This window comes from Plecotus auritus (assembly GCF_963455305.1).
Source record: "Plecotus auritus genome assembly, chromosome: X".
In the NCBI taxonomy this organism is placed as follows: Eukaryota; Metazoa; Chordata; class Mammalia; order Chiroptera; family Vespertilionidae; genus Plecotus; species Plecotus auritus.
The window spans coordinates 37,120,856-37,135,989 of NC_137784.1; the positions used below are offsets into that span (position 1 = coordinate 37,120,856).

At 41.0% G+C, this 15,134-nt stretch overlaps 2 pseudogenes across 2 annotated transcripts; one reads left to right on the top strand and one right to left on the bottom strand.

Moving 5' to 3' along the window:
• Window positions 1–8,091: 8,091 nt before the first annotated feature.
• On the bottom strand, window positions 8,092–9,045 carry LOC308240000 (mortality factor 4-like protein 1; annotated as a pseudogene). The gene has a single exon. The product of its transcript is annotated as a mortality factor 4-like protein 1 (transcript).
• A 1,913-nt stretch (window positions 9,046–10,958) lies between these two features.
• LOC308240096 (large ribosomal subunit protein eL8-like) lies at window positions 10,959–14,561 on the top strand (annotated as a pseudogene). Its single transcript has 2 exons — window positions 10,959–11,015; window positions 13,793–14,561. The product of its transcript is annotated as a large ribosomal subunit protein eL8-like (transcript).
• Window positions 14,562–15,134: the final 573 nt, after the last annotated feature.

The window sequence follows — 15,134 nt, forward strand, 5'->3', positions numbered from 1 at the left end:
TTCAAGCTGTACTACAAAGCCACTGTTCTCAAAACTGCCTGGTACTGGCACAAGAACAAACATATAGATCAATGGAATAGAATAGAGAACCCAGAAATCAACCCAAACTACTATGCTCAATTACTATTTGACAAAGCACGCATGAACATACAATGGAGTCAAGACAGTCTCTTCAATAAATGGTGTTGGGAAGATTGGACAGATACATCCAAAAAATGAAACTAGACCACCAACTTACACCACACACAAAAATAAACTCAAAATGGATCAAGGACTTAAACATACGATGAGAAACCATAAAAATACTAGAGGAATCCACAGGCAGAGATATCTCTGACATATGCCGAAGCAATTTCTTCACTAATACTGCTCCTAGGGCAATGGAAACTAAAGAGAAAATAAACAAATTGGACTACATCAAAATAAAAAGCTTTTGCACAGCAAAGGAGACCATCAATAAAACAACAAGAAAGCCCACTGCATGGGAGAACATATTTGCCAATGATATCAATGATAAGGGTTTAATCTCCAACATTTACAGGGAACTCATACAGCTTAACAAAAAGAAGATAAAGAACCCAATCAAAAAAATGGGCAACTGATCTAAATAGACACTTTTCGAAAGAAGACAGAAGGAAGGCCAAGAGACATATGAAAACCTGCTCAAAGTCACTAATCCTCAGAGAGATGCAAATCAAAACCACAATGCGGTACCATCTCACACCTGTAAGAATGGCTATTATCAACAAATCAACAAATGACAAGTGTTGGTGAGGATGCGGAGAAAAAGGAACTCTTTTGCACTGCTGGTGGGAATGCAGACTGGTGCAGACACTGTGGAGTACAGTATGGAATTTCCTCAAAAAACTAAATATGGAACTCCCATTTGACCCAGTGATCCCACTTCTAGGAATATATCCCAAGAAACTAGAAACACCAATCAGAAAGGATATATGCACCCCTATGTTCATAGCAGCGCAATTCACCATAGCTAAGATTTAGAAACAGCCTAAGTGCTCATCAGCAGATGAGTGGATTAAAAAACTGTGGTACATCTACACAATGAAATACTACGCTGCTATAAAAAAGAAGTTCTTACCATTTGCAACAACATGGATGGAGATGGAGAGCACTGTGCTAATCGAAATAAGCCAGGCAGAGAAAGATAAGTATCACATGATCTCAGTCATTTGTGGAATATAATGAACAACATAAACTGATTAACGAAAATAGATCCAGAGACCGAGAAACATCAGTCAAAACATCAAACCTCAGGGAAGGTAGGGGAGGGTGGGGGTAAGGGGGAGAGATCAACCAAGGAATTTATATGCATGCATATAAGCCTAATCAATGGACACAGACAACAGGGGGGTGGGGTCATGAATGGGAGGTAGGGAGTAATGGGGGAATAAGGACACATATGTAATACCATAATGAATAAAGAAATTTTAAAAAAGGTACTACACTAAAAAAAAAAAGAGAGAAAAGAAATAGCAATCCTAAATGACTCATTAGATCAGATGGACTTAATTGACATCTTCAGAACATTTCACCCCAAAGCTACAGAATATATATTCTCAAGTGCACAAGGGACATTTTCAAAGATAGACCACATATTAGGACACAGGCAAAGTCTCTTCAAATTCAAGAAGACATAAATCTTAACAAGCATCTTCTCAGATCACAATGGCATAAAATTAGAAATCAACTACAATAAAAACAATGAAAAAAATCAAACACTTGGTGGCTAAATAGAATGTTATTATACAATGATTGCGTTACCAAATAGATCAAAGAAGAAATAAAAAGCATTCGGGAAACAAATGACAATGAAAACACAGCACTCCAAAATCTGTTGGACACAATGAAATCAGTCCTGAGAGGGCAGTTCAGAGCTCTACAGGCCTACCTCAAAAACAAGAAAAATTGTAATAAATTATCAAACCTTGCAACTTAAAGAAGTAGAAAGAGAGCTACTAGAAAAGCCCACAGTAACCAGAAGGAAGGGAATAATAAATATCAGAGCAGAAATAAATGACACAGAGACAAAGAAAAAAATACAAAAGATCCATGAAACCAAGAGCTGCTTCTCTGAAAGGATATATAAGATTAGTGAACCTCTAGCTAGGCATACCAAGAAGCAAAGAGAGAGGACCCAAATAAACAAAATCAGAAATGAAAGATTTGAAGGAACAAATGATCCCACAGATATAAAAAGGATTGTAAAAGAATACTACAAACAACTCTATCCTACAAACTGGACAACCTTGATGAAATGGACATATTCCTAGAAAAATACAAGCTTCCATAACTCAATCAGGAAGAATCAGAAAACCTGAATAGGCTGATAACTACTGATGAAATTGAAACAGTAATCAAAAAGCTTCCAGTAAACAAAAGCCCTGGATCACGTAGCTTCACAGGAGAGTTTTACCAAACATTCAAAGAAGAACCAAAATCAATCCTTCTCAGACTATTCCAAAAAAATCAAGAGGAAAGCACACTTCCAAGCTCTTCCTATGAAGCCAGTATTACCCTAATCCCAAAACCAGATAAACACACTACAAAGAAAGAAAATTACAGGCCAATATCCCTGATGAACATAGATGCTAAAATCCTCAACAAAATTCCAGCAAACCAGATCCAGCATTACATTGGAAAGATCATACACCAAGACCAAGTGGGATTTATTCCAGGGGTGCAAGACTGGTACAATATCTGCAAATCAAAAAATGTAATACATCACATAAACGAATTGAGAGACAAAAATCAAATAATCATATCGATGCAAAAAAAGGCATTTGACAAAGTTCAATACCGTTTTCTAATAAAAACACTCAGCAAAGTGGGAATAGAGGTATCATACCTCAATATAATAAAAGCCCTATATGACAAACCTACAGCCAACTTCATACTCAAGGGGCAAAAACTAAAACCACTTCCCCTAAGAACAGGAACAAAACAGGGATGCCAGCTTTCACCACTCCTGTTTGACATAGTACTGGAAGTGCTATCCATAGCAATTGGACAAGAAGGGGAAATAAAAGGCATGCAAATTTTAAAAGAAGTAAAATTGTCATTATTCGCAGATGGCATGATACTGTATGTAGAAAACCCTAAAGACTCCATCAAAAAATTATTAGACTTAATAAATGAATTTGGCGATATAGCAGGATACAAAATTAATGCCAAGAAATCTATGGCATTTTTATATATCAATAGTGAACTTACAGAAATAGAGTTTTTAAAAAACCATCCTATTTACCATTGCAACAAAAAAAAATTAAGATACATAGGAATAAACTTAACTAAGGAGGTAAAAGACCTGTACTCAGAAAACTACAGGACACTGAAAAATGAGAGAGAGGAAGACATAAACAGATGGAAAAACATACTGTGTTCATGGATTGTTAGAATCAACATCATCAAAATGTCCATACTACCCAAAGCAATCTATGGAATCAATGCACTCCCCATTAATATACCAATGGGATAGTTCACAGACCTAAAACGACCTCTCCCAAATTTGTCTGGAATAAAAAAAAAAAAAAAAAAAGACCCAGAATAGCTGCAGCAATCCTGAGAAAAAAGAACAAAGTAGGAAGAATCTCAATACCTGATATCAAGCTGTATTACAAAGCCGCTGTTCTCAAAACTGCCTGGTACTGGCATAAGAACAGACATATAGACCAATGGAATAGAATTCAGAACCCAGAAATGGATTCTCTATTTGACAAAGGAGGCAAGAGTATACAATGGAGTCAAGACAGACTCTTCAATAAATGGTGTTGGGAAAATTGGACAGATACATGCAAAAAATGAAACTAGACCACCAACTTACACCATGCACAAAAATAAACTCAAAATGGATAAAGGACTTAAACATAAAACAGGAAGCCTTAAAAATATTAGAGGAATCCACAGGCAGCAAAATCTCAGACATAGGCTGAAGCAATATCTTCACTGATTCAGCTCCTAGGGCAATGGAAAATTGGGCAGATACATGCAAAAAATGAAACAAGACCACCAACTTACACCAAACACAGGATTAAACTCAAAATGGATAAAAGAGTTATGTAAGTTGTGAAACTAACAATTCTAGAAGAAACTATAGGCAGCAAAATCTCAGACATCTCTCATAGCAATTTTTACAGATACATCACTTGGGTCAAAGGAAACAAAGGAGAAAACAAACAAATGGGAATACATAAACATAAAAAGGATGTGCACAACAAAAGAAACCATCAACAATATGAAAAGGGGGCCCACTGTACTGGAGAACATATTTGGCAATGATGTATCTGATAAAGAGATAATATCCAAAATATATATGGAACTCATACAACTTAACAAAAGGAAGACAATCCAATTAAAAATGGGCAAAGGACTTAATTAGACCCTTCTCCAAAGTGGGCATACAGAAGGCCCAGAGACATATGAAAAAATGCTGAAAGTCACTGATCATCAGAGAGATGCAAATTAAAACGACAATGAGGTATCACCTCAAACCTGTCAGTATGGCTATATTCAACAAATGACAAGTGCTGGCAAGGATGTGGAGAAAAGGGAACCCTCATACACTGCTGGTGGGAATGCAGACTGGAATAGCCACTGTGGAAAACAATATGGAGTTTCCTTAAAAAATTAAAAATGGAATTCCCATTTATCCCAGTGATTCCACTTCTAGGAATATATCCTAAGAAACTTGGAACACCAATCAGAAAGAATGTATGCACCCCTATGTTCATAGCAGCACAATTTACAATAGCTCAGATCTGGAAACAGCTCAAGTGCCCATCAGTAGATGAGTGGGTAACAAAGCTGTGGAACATTTACACCATGGAATACTATGCAGCAATAAAAAGAAGGATCTCTTATACTTTGAGACAGCATGGAGGGACCTAGAGAATATTATTTTAAGTGAAATAAACCAGAGAAATGCAAGTATCACATGATCTCACTCATATGTGGAATCTAATGAATAAAATAAATTGTTGAACAAAATTGATCCAGAGACATAGAATCATGTAACAGACTGTCAAATCTCAGAGGGAAGTTGGGAAGCGTGGAGAAGAGATTAACCAAAGAACTTCTATGCATATATGTATTACCCATGGACAAAAACAGAAGGGTGGTGGAGGCCTAGGATGAGGAATAGGGATGGTCTGTAAGTGGTCAATGGAAGAAAAAAGGGGACATTATGTAATACTTTGAACAATAAAAATTTTTAAAAGCTTCACAATATCAGTAAACAACAAAAAGATCCACTGAATAAAATAAATATAAAATTTTTATCAGTTGTGTACAGAATTCCAGCAGAGACGCTGGTAGAATGTCATTTTATCCGCTGTCCCTGAGCAGTAACAAGAAGAGTTCTCAGGGAACAATAGGACTTCAGGTAAGAGCAATAACTATGTCTAAAATCTTTGGATACTTGCAGTAAGAGCAACTGGCCTTTTAGTCTTTCACTAGAGGCCCAATGCATGAAATTCGTGCAAGAGTAGGCCTTCCTTCCCCAGGCTGCTGGCACCGGCTTCCCTCCGGCACACGGGACCTGGGCTTCCCTCGCAGCCCCAGCTTCATCTGGAAGGACATCCGGTCTAATTAGCATATTATGCTTTTATTATTAATAGATTGGGTATCACTGATTCCAGAAGAGTAGTGAGTCAACCTATGAAGATAACGCAGCTTTAATTAGAAAGAGATGTAATGGGGGCTAGGGTGCAAGTATTATTTCTTCCAAAGAGAGACCAACTTTCAGATCTCTCACACACACACCTCATGATTTATGGAATTTTTTAAATTTATTTTTTGTTTAAAGTATTACAAATAGTAGTGCATATGTCTCCTTTTTTCCCATTGACCTCCCCCCTGCCTCCCCTAACCCCGGGCACATGCCATCCCCCCTACCCCCCCAGTGTCGGTGTCCATTGGTTATGCTTATATGGATGCATGCAAGATGTTTGGTTGATCTCTTACCTGCCCCCAAACCCTCCCCTGCCTTCCCGCTGTAGTTTTACAGTCTGTTCAATGCTTCTTTGTCTCTGTATCTATTTATGTTCATCAGTTTATGATGTTATTGATATTCCACAAAGGAGTGAGAGCATGTGATATCTATCTTTCTCCGCCTGGCTTATTTCGATTAGCATAATGCTCTCCATTTCCATCCATGCTGTTGCAAATGGTAAGAATTCCTTTGTTTTTACAACAGCATAGTATTCCATTGTGTAGATGTACCAGTTTTCTAATCTACTCATCTGCTGATGGGCACTTAGGCTGTTTCTAAATCTTAGCTATTTTAAATTGTGCTGATATGAACACAGGGGTGCATATATCCTTTCTGATTGGTGTTTCTGGTTTCTTGGGATATAGTCCTAGAAGTGGGATTACTGGGTCAAATGGGAGTTCCATTTTTAATTTTTTTAGGACACTCTATACTGTTCTCCACAGTGGCTGCACCAGTCTACATTCCCACCAGCAGTGCAAGAGGGTTCCTTTTTCTCTGCATCCTCTCCCACTCTTGTCATTTGTTGATTTGTTGGTGATAGCTATTCTGACAGGTGTGAGAAGGTACCTCAATGTCGTTTTGATTTGCATCTCTTGGATGATTAGTGACTTTGAGCATGTTTTCATATGTCTCTTGGCCTTCTGTATGTCCTCTTTCGAAAAGTGTCTATTTAGGTCCTTTGCCCATTTTTTGATTGGATTGTTTATCTTCCTTTTGTTAAGTTGCATGAGATCACTGTAAATTTTGGAGATTAAGACCTTATCAGAGATAACATTGGCAAATATGTTCTCCCATGAAGTGGGCTGTCTTGTTGTTTTGTTGATGGTTTCTTTTGCTGTGCAGAAGCTTTTTATTTTGATGTAGTCCCATTTGTTTATTTTCTCCTTAGTTTCCATTGCCCTATGAGTTGTATCGGTAAAGATATTGCTTTGACAAGTGTCCGCTATTTTGCTGCCTATGGAGTCTTATAAGATTTTTATGTTTTCCCATCTTACATTTAAGTCCTTTATCCATTTTCAGTTTATTTTTGTGTATGGTGTAAGTTGGTGGTCTAGTTTCAAAGGATGTAGTAGTGCTCCGGGGAGGAGCCCAAGCCCAGGCTGGGTGCCTTGCTGCTACTGCTCATTCTGACCTCACTGTGCCTGCCACCACCTGCCACTTGGTAGTGCTGCCATGGAGGCCAGAGAGCCTCGCACTGCCACAGCCAGGCTCGCCAGCTGTGAGCCAGGCTTCTGGCACCTGTTTGTCAGCTGAGCAGTGCTCCCACTGTAGGATCGCACTGACCACCAGGGGGAAGCTTCTGTGTTAAGCGTCTGCCCCTTGGTGGTCACTGAGCGTCATAGTGACCGGTCATTCAGTCGTTTGGTTGTTCGGTCACTTAGGCTTATATACAGTATATGTATATATAGATTATTGACTGTATTCCCAATGCTGTACTTTATTTTTTTTTGAAATTTAAAGAAAAAGTTCATTGAAGATCTGAAAAACAATTCCTAAAAGATTGGCTTTTCCAGAAAACCGCAGCTACACAATGTGTTGTGTCTATCGTGTGAAAATGTGCATGAGACACAAATACAAAAACCATAAACAAGCCACCATCCTCATCAATCTGAGCAAAGATACAGGCCCAAGGAACCATGTGGACTTGCAAAGAAGCTCTTTACTGTCAGCACCAGTAAAGACAAAAGGAGTCCAAAGGATGGATGGGTCGGTTATATACACGAAGTGAACCTTTGGCACTAGGAGTCAGCATTTTGTCATAGAGCATCAACACATATTATAAAAGTGCATAGTGTCAAAGGAGGAGAACCACCAGCATTAAAAGCAGCTTTATCAACTAGGCATAGAAGACTCTAGAGTATGTCTCTCTGTTGTCCATCGATACACTGGTAGCAACTTCAAAATGAAAAAGAGAAAAGGGAAAAAAAAGGAGCTGGAACCCCTTTTATTTCATCTGTTTGAAATCCAACAGAAAACAAATATCGATTCTGTTATACACTAACATTTCCAAAGTACAGCATTTGTACAAGAGGACTAAGAACAGAAATTGTTGCCGAGATCCCAACGCTAGGGAAGTGCGAGCCTCACAGGGCTTTCCGGTGGTACTCAGGAGGGGCCACTTCCTAGTAGCTGGCGCTGAACAAAGTCGCGGAGTTCTTTGCCAGGTACTTGAGGAAATCGTGCAGGTAATTCAGTAACAAGGCCAGGCTCTTCTCGTCCAGAGGCTTAAAGGCCAGCATGGCGCCGATGCATACAAATAGTCTCAGTAGATGCGGCGCTCCCTACACCTGGGACATGGGCACGTCAGGGCGTACTGCGGCCTCTCAAACTTGTAGAGCAGCTGCGTGCCCAACATGACGTTGAAGTACTCCTTGATCCCAGCCACCACTTCATTCACAGCATACTCCTTATTATCCGTGTTCCCACGAGATTTCTTGTAATTTGCATAATCCTCCAGGATGGAATCCACATCCTTCTTGGCAGGAAGATAAAAGAGCTGTTTCTGGAGGGTAATTAAGTCCCAGTCATCAACACGCCATGGTTTTAGCTCTTCAGGAATCTTTACTTTGACTTCAACTCTGTTCATGAATGTTTCCTCATTTTCCACAGTCGGATCCACTCGCGCTCTCTTCTTGCGAGGAGGCTGAGGGGTCTAGCTGGTGCTGCCACCGTCTCTATTCCCAGGTGTTTTCTGTTCGTTCTTTTTTGTTTTCACTTCCACGCTCTTCTGCTGCAGTCCCGATGTCTTCTTCCCTGGAGCTGCCCCTCTCATCTTCCCCTCTGCATACTGTTCCTGATTGGCTTTTTGAAGTTCGCACTGTTTCTGCAGATTGGTGTCCATGTATTTGAGCACTCTGCTCTCCCGGACCCATTCATCCCAATTTTTATTCCAACCGCTGTAATGTATAAAGTATTTCACTTGTTTGTCCTTTATGGCAACCTTTACACACTTTGCTTCATAAAGAAGAGTCCCGTGAAAGCACCAGCACTCGCTCACTCTCATGGAATTTAGGCTTTGGGTCCTGTTTTGGCTCCATTTATAGGGATTCACCGCCTCCTCCTCCTTCCCCACCACCCCGACTACTGCCCCCCACTCGCCACCCCACCTAGCTGCGTGTCAGACACCAAGAGCAGCACCCGCTCTACATCCAGGGGGCGATTTGCTGGTGCCCAAACACCTCACAGAGCCTCGAGTGCACAGCCGCATTGCCAACCGCAGCCCCCCTCCCCCATGCGCTCTGCCCCAATGCTGTACTTTAAATCCCAATGACTATCCTATAACTACCAATTTGTATTTCTTAATACTTTCACCTTTTTCAGCCATCGCCTAAAACCCCCTCCCAGCTGGCAACTGTCAAAATATTCTCTTTGTCTATGAGTCTGTTGCTGTTCTGCTTGTTTGTTTATCTTGTTTTACAAACGCAACTAGAGGCCCGGTGCACGAAATTCATGCACAGGTAGGGTCCCAAGGCCTGGCCAGCAACAGGGCTGATTGGGGCCTTCCTTCCCCTGGCTGCCAGCTGCCAGCTGAGGCCTTTCTTCCCCCGTTGCTGGCTGCTGGCCACTGGCCAGGACCTTCCTTCCTTCTGCACCATCCCCTAGTGGTCAGCACATGCCATAGAGAGCAGTCGAACTCCCGAGGGGACAATTTGCATATTAGCCTTTTATTATATAGGATTGTTAATAGAAATGAGATCACTGTAAATTTTGGAGATTAAGCCCTTATTTGTTGCCATTTTATTGTTTATATTTTTATCCTTTTATTTTTCATCTTAAAGGATATCCTTTAACATTTCATGTAACACTGGTTTGGTCATGATGAAATGCTTTAGCTTTTTCTTGTCTGGGAAACTATCTGTCCTTTGATTCCAAATTATAGCATTACTGGTTAAAGTAATCTTAGTTGTACATCTTTGTTTTTCATCACTTTGATTATTTCTATCTGCCCTGCAATGTTTCTGTTGAGAAATCAGCTGATAGTGTAATGGGAGTTCCCTGGTAGGTAACTAACTGCTTTTCTCTTGGTGCTTTTAAGATTCTCTCTCTGTCTTCAAACTTTAGCATTTTAAGTATGATGTGTCTTGGTGTGGGTCTCTTTGGGTTCTTCTTGTTTGGGAGTCTCTGTGCTTCCTGGACTTGTATGTTTATTTCCTTTGCCAGGTTAGGAAAACTTTCTGTAATTATTTTTCAAATCAGTTTTCAATTTCTTTCTCTCTCTCTTCTCCTTCCACAACCCCATGATGCAAATGTTGGTACACTTAAAGTTGTTCCAGAGACTCCTTACACTATACTTATTTTTCCTTTGCTGTTCTAATTTGGTGTTTTTTTCCTTCCTATATGCCAAATAATTGATTTGATTCTCAGCTTCATCTACTCTACTGTTGATTCTCTGTAAATTATTCTTCATTTCAGTTAGTATATCCTTCATTTTTATGCTGTTGAAGTTCTCACTAAGTTCATTTGAGCATCCTTATAACCAATGTTTTGAACTTGTAGATTGCTGTTTCCATTTTGTTTAGTTCTTTTTCTGAAGTTTTGCTCTGTTCTTTCATTTGTGACACGTTTCTTTGTCTCCTCATTTTGGCACCCTCCCTCTATTCGTTTCTGTGTATTAGGTAGAACTGCTTTGTCTCCTAGACTTGGTAGAGATGCCTTGTATAGTAAGTGTTCTGTAGGTTCCAGTGGTACAACCTCACCAATTACTTAAGGTGTGTCCCCTATATACCTTCCTTTTATACTTTAACTTTGATTGCTGTTGGCACATCAATGGAGGGATTTACCCTCAGGCTGAGTACCTACAAGTAATGACTGTGACCACCAACTTCCAACCACCATGGAGGATCAGCTGAATAGGGACCCACCCCATAGAGCAGGACTTACTTCGGAGGGTCTTTGGTACCTGCTGAATCTGGCCGTTGAGTGTGTCACTTGTGGAGGTGGTTGAGTGGTGATGCTTCAATGTGGTATTAAGCTGTTCACTGGCTCTGGGGTCTTCCAGGAGGTGCAGGTAAAGGTCAGCTTCCACCTCTGTTCTTCCTAGGGCCACCTGGCATGAGCTAGAAAGCCATCTGCAGATGGCTGGACTTGGAAGTGCCCAGGTGAGTCCAAGCTTCGAACCAAGGCCAGCTGCTGTCAGTGCCAGGGCTGGATTCACTTAGAGAGAGAGATGGGGCACATTGAGGCCAGATACTGCTTGTTTAAGAGATTTTAGGAAAATCTCTGTGGTGCTTTTTATTTTTAAAGCTACAATACACCAGGAATTTAATTGTATGTAAGGTTTTAGATATGGATCACATTTACATTTTTCAAGTAGACATTCAAGTATTCTAGTACTAGAAACTGGGGCGGGGGGGGACGGGGGAGAACAATCTTTTTCCCCTGCTTTACAATGCACTATTGTCAAAGATCAAGTGATCATACATGCATGGGTGTTTGTTTCTGCTATCTTTTTTCATCTATACATGTCCATCCATACATTCTTTTCTTTTTTTAATTGAATTTATTGGGGTGACATTGGTTAATAAAACCATACAGGTCTCCAGTGTACAACTGTATAATACATCCTCTGCATACTGCATCGTGTGTGCACCACCCAAAGTAGAGTCTCTTTATGCCACCATTTATCCCCCTTTGCTCTCTTCACACATCCCCTGACCCTCCTTTCCCTCTGGTAATTACCATAATGTTGTTTGTGTCTATAAGGGATTTTTTTTTTGCTTAATCCCTTCTCCCCTTTCCCCTTCCCCCCCAAACTCCTCCCCTCTGATAGCAGTCAGTCTCTTCTCTATCTATGGGTCTGTTTCTATTTTGTTTGTTAGTTTCTTTTGTTCATTAGATTCCAAATATGAGTGAAATCACATGATATTTGTCTTTTTCCAACTGGCTTATTTTACTTAGCATAATTTTCTCCAGGTCCATCCATGTTGTTGCAAAAGATAATATTTCCTTCTTTTTTCTGACTGAGTAGTATTTCATTTAGTAAATGTACCACTGTTTTTTTATCTACTCATCTACTGATGGGCACATGGGCTGCTTCCAAATCTTGACTATAGTAAATTATGCTGCAATGAACATATGGGTGCATACATTCTTTCAAAATGGAGTTTCAGTTTTCTTGGGATATATTCCCAGAAATGAAATAGTTAGGTCATAAGGCAGTTCCATTTTTAATTTTTTGAGATTAACTTCATACTGCTTTCCACAGTGGCTGCACCAATCTGCATTCCCACCAACAGTGCATGAGGGTTCCTTTTTCTCCAGATCCTTACTAGCACTTATGATTTATGGATTTATTGATGATAACCATTATGACATGTGTGAGGTGATATCTCATTGTTGTTTTTATTTGCATTTATCTGATGATTATTGATGTCAAACATCTTTTCATATGTGTATGAATGCATTTAAATTCAATAAAGCTAAATAAAATAGAAATCCAGGAAACAATGAACACAAGATTAAGAATAGCTGAATCTGGGTAATGGAATGGTGGGAGAAAAGTATATGGTTAATATCAAGTTAATTTTAAGATCTACCTTTTATTTTTGTGTGTTGGGTTTGTGCATGCTTATTACATTATATAAAACTAGAGGCCTGGTGCACCAAATTCATGCACTCAAGGGAGGTCCCTCAGCCCAGCCTGTGCCCTCTCACAGTCTGAGACCCCTCGGGTAATGTCCGACTGATGGCTTAGGCCAGCTCCCCCCTGCTAAGCCATCAGTTGGACATCCTTAGCACTGCTGCAGAGGTGGGAGAGGCTCCCACCACCACCACTGCACTCACCATCTATGAGCCTAGCTTCTGGCTGAGCTATGCTCCCCCTGTGGGAGTGCACTGACTACCAGGGGGCAACTCCTGTGTTGAGCATCTGCCCCTGGTGGTCAGTGCGTGTCATAGCAACCGGTCATTCTGCCATCGGGCTGAAACTGGTTCTCCAACATCCCCCAAGGGGTCCCGCATTGTAAGAGGGCACAGGCCAGGCTGAGGAAACCCACTGGTGCACAATCGGGGCCAGGGAGGGATGCAGGAGGTTGTCCTGCCAGGGAAGGACTATGGGAGGGCTCCAGGGCATGTCTAACCTGTCTCGCTCAGTCCCAATCGGCCAGACCCCAGCCGCAAGCTAACCTACTGGTTGAAGTGTGTGCTCCCTGGTGGTCAGTGCACATCATAGCAAGCAGTTGAGCAACCTTAGCATATCATTAGCATATTATGCTTTGATTGGTTGAACAGCCGACTGGATGACCGGACACTTAGCATATTAGGCTTTTATTATATAGGATGATTTACTAAATAAATGCCTCAAAGTAGTCCATGTATGAGGCCAATGGAAAAAAATAGGTCATAGAAAATGTTTATGATGAAGCCAATTGTGTGCTGCTGAGATGCAAATTTTTTTTCAATAATTTAGAAATCAGGGTGAAAAAATGTTTGGTGTTCACTTAAAAATGTATGAGGGCATACAAAATTCTTTTAAATGTTTTACAAGCAAAATGTTTAAAGATGATTGATCTAGAAAACATTTTTTCCACCTTAGATTAATAAAATGAATTGTTTTAAATGACATAAAAATCTATATTATAAAAACCCAGTGGCCCTAACACCATAACAACCAAAGACCAGCACGGATGGGCGGGGTTGTGCATGTGGGTGGGCAGGGCCACACGATTTTGTGTGCTGGGCTTCTAGTTAAAATATAATATGTCTGCTTATTCTCATTTCTACTAATCTATTAATCTATAAAGAAACTTAAACTAGCTCTCCTCCTGCCACCCAATAATCTGAAAGGAAGGAAGACTAAGAGGAAAGAGGTGCCCTGCTGTCATAAAGAAGCAGGAGGTCAAGAAGGTAGTAAATCTCTTGTTTGAGAAAAGGCCCAAAAATTTTGGCATTGAACAGGACATTCAGCTCAAAAAGTATCTCACCTGCTTTGTCAATTGACCCTACTACATTTGGCAGCAATTCTATATAAACATCTGCAAGTGCCTCCTTCCATTAACCAGTTCACCCAGTCCTTGGACCACCAAACAGCTACTCAACTGGTTAAGCTGGCACACAAGTACAGATCAGAGACAGAGCAAGAAAAGAAGCAGAGATTGTTGCCCTGGGCTGAGAAGAAAGCTACTGGTAAGAGTGATGTACCCACCAAGAGGCCACCAGTCCTTTGAGCAAGGGTTAACACTGTAACCACCTTGGTGGAGAACAAGAAGGCCCATCTGGTAATGATTGCACGTGATGTGGATTCCACTGAGCTGGCTGTCCTCCTGCCTGCCCTGTGCTGTAAGATGGGGGTTCCCTATTGCATTATTAAGGGAAGGCCAGCTTTGTACATCTAGTCCACAGGAAGACCTGCACCACTGTCACCTTCACACAGGCTAATTTGGAAGACAAAAGAGCTCTAGCTAAGCTGGTGGAAGCTATATGGACCAATTACAACAACAGATATGATGAGATCCGCTGCCACTGGGGAGGCAATGTCCTGGATCCAAAGTCAGTGGCTCATATTGCCAAGTTGGAAAAGTCAAAGGCTAAACAACTGGCCAGTAAACTGGGCTAAGTGTACATTGTTGAGTTTTCTGTACATAAAAGTAATAAAAATTATCCTTCAAATAAACAAAATAAAAAAGAAACCTAAACTAGAACCATATTTTCAAAACTATCCTATCTAATAAAAGAGTAATGTGCAAATTGACCGTCACTCCAATACACAAGAAGGCTGCCCCATGTGGTCAAATATGGCTGCCCCCATGTGTACACAAGATGGCCGCCACAAGATAGCCAGCAGGGGAGGGCAGTTGGGAGGGACCCAGGCCTGCAGGGGAGGGCAGTTAGGGGTGACCAGGCCAGCAGGGGAGGGCAGTTAGGGGAAAACAGGCTGGCAGGGGAGCAGTTAGGCATCAATCAGGCTGGCAGGAGAGTGGTTAGGGGGTGATCAGGCTGGCAGGCAGAAGCGGTTAGGGGCAATCAGGAAGGCAGGCAGGCAAGCAGTTGGGAGCCAGCAGGTAGGATCGGGCCTAAATGGGCAGCTGGACATTCCTCGAGGGGTCCCAGATTGGGGAGGGTGCAGGCTGGGTTGAGGGACACCCCCCCCCATGCACGAATTTCGTGAACCAGGTCTCTAGTATTTTAT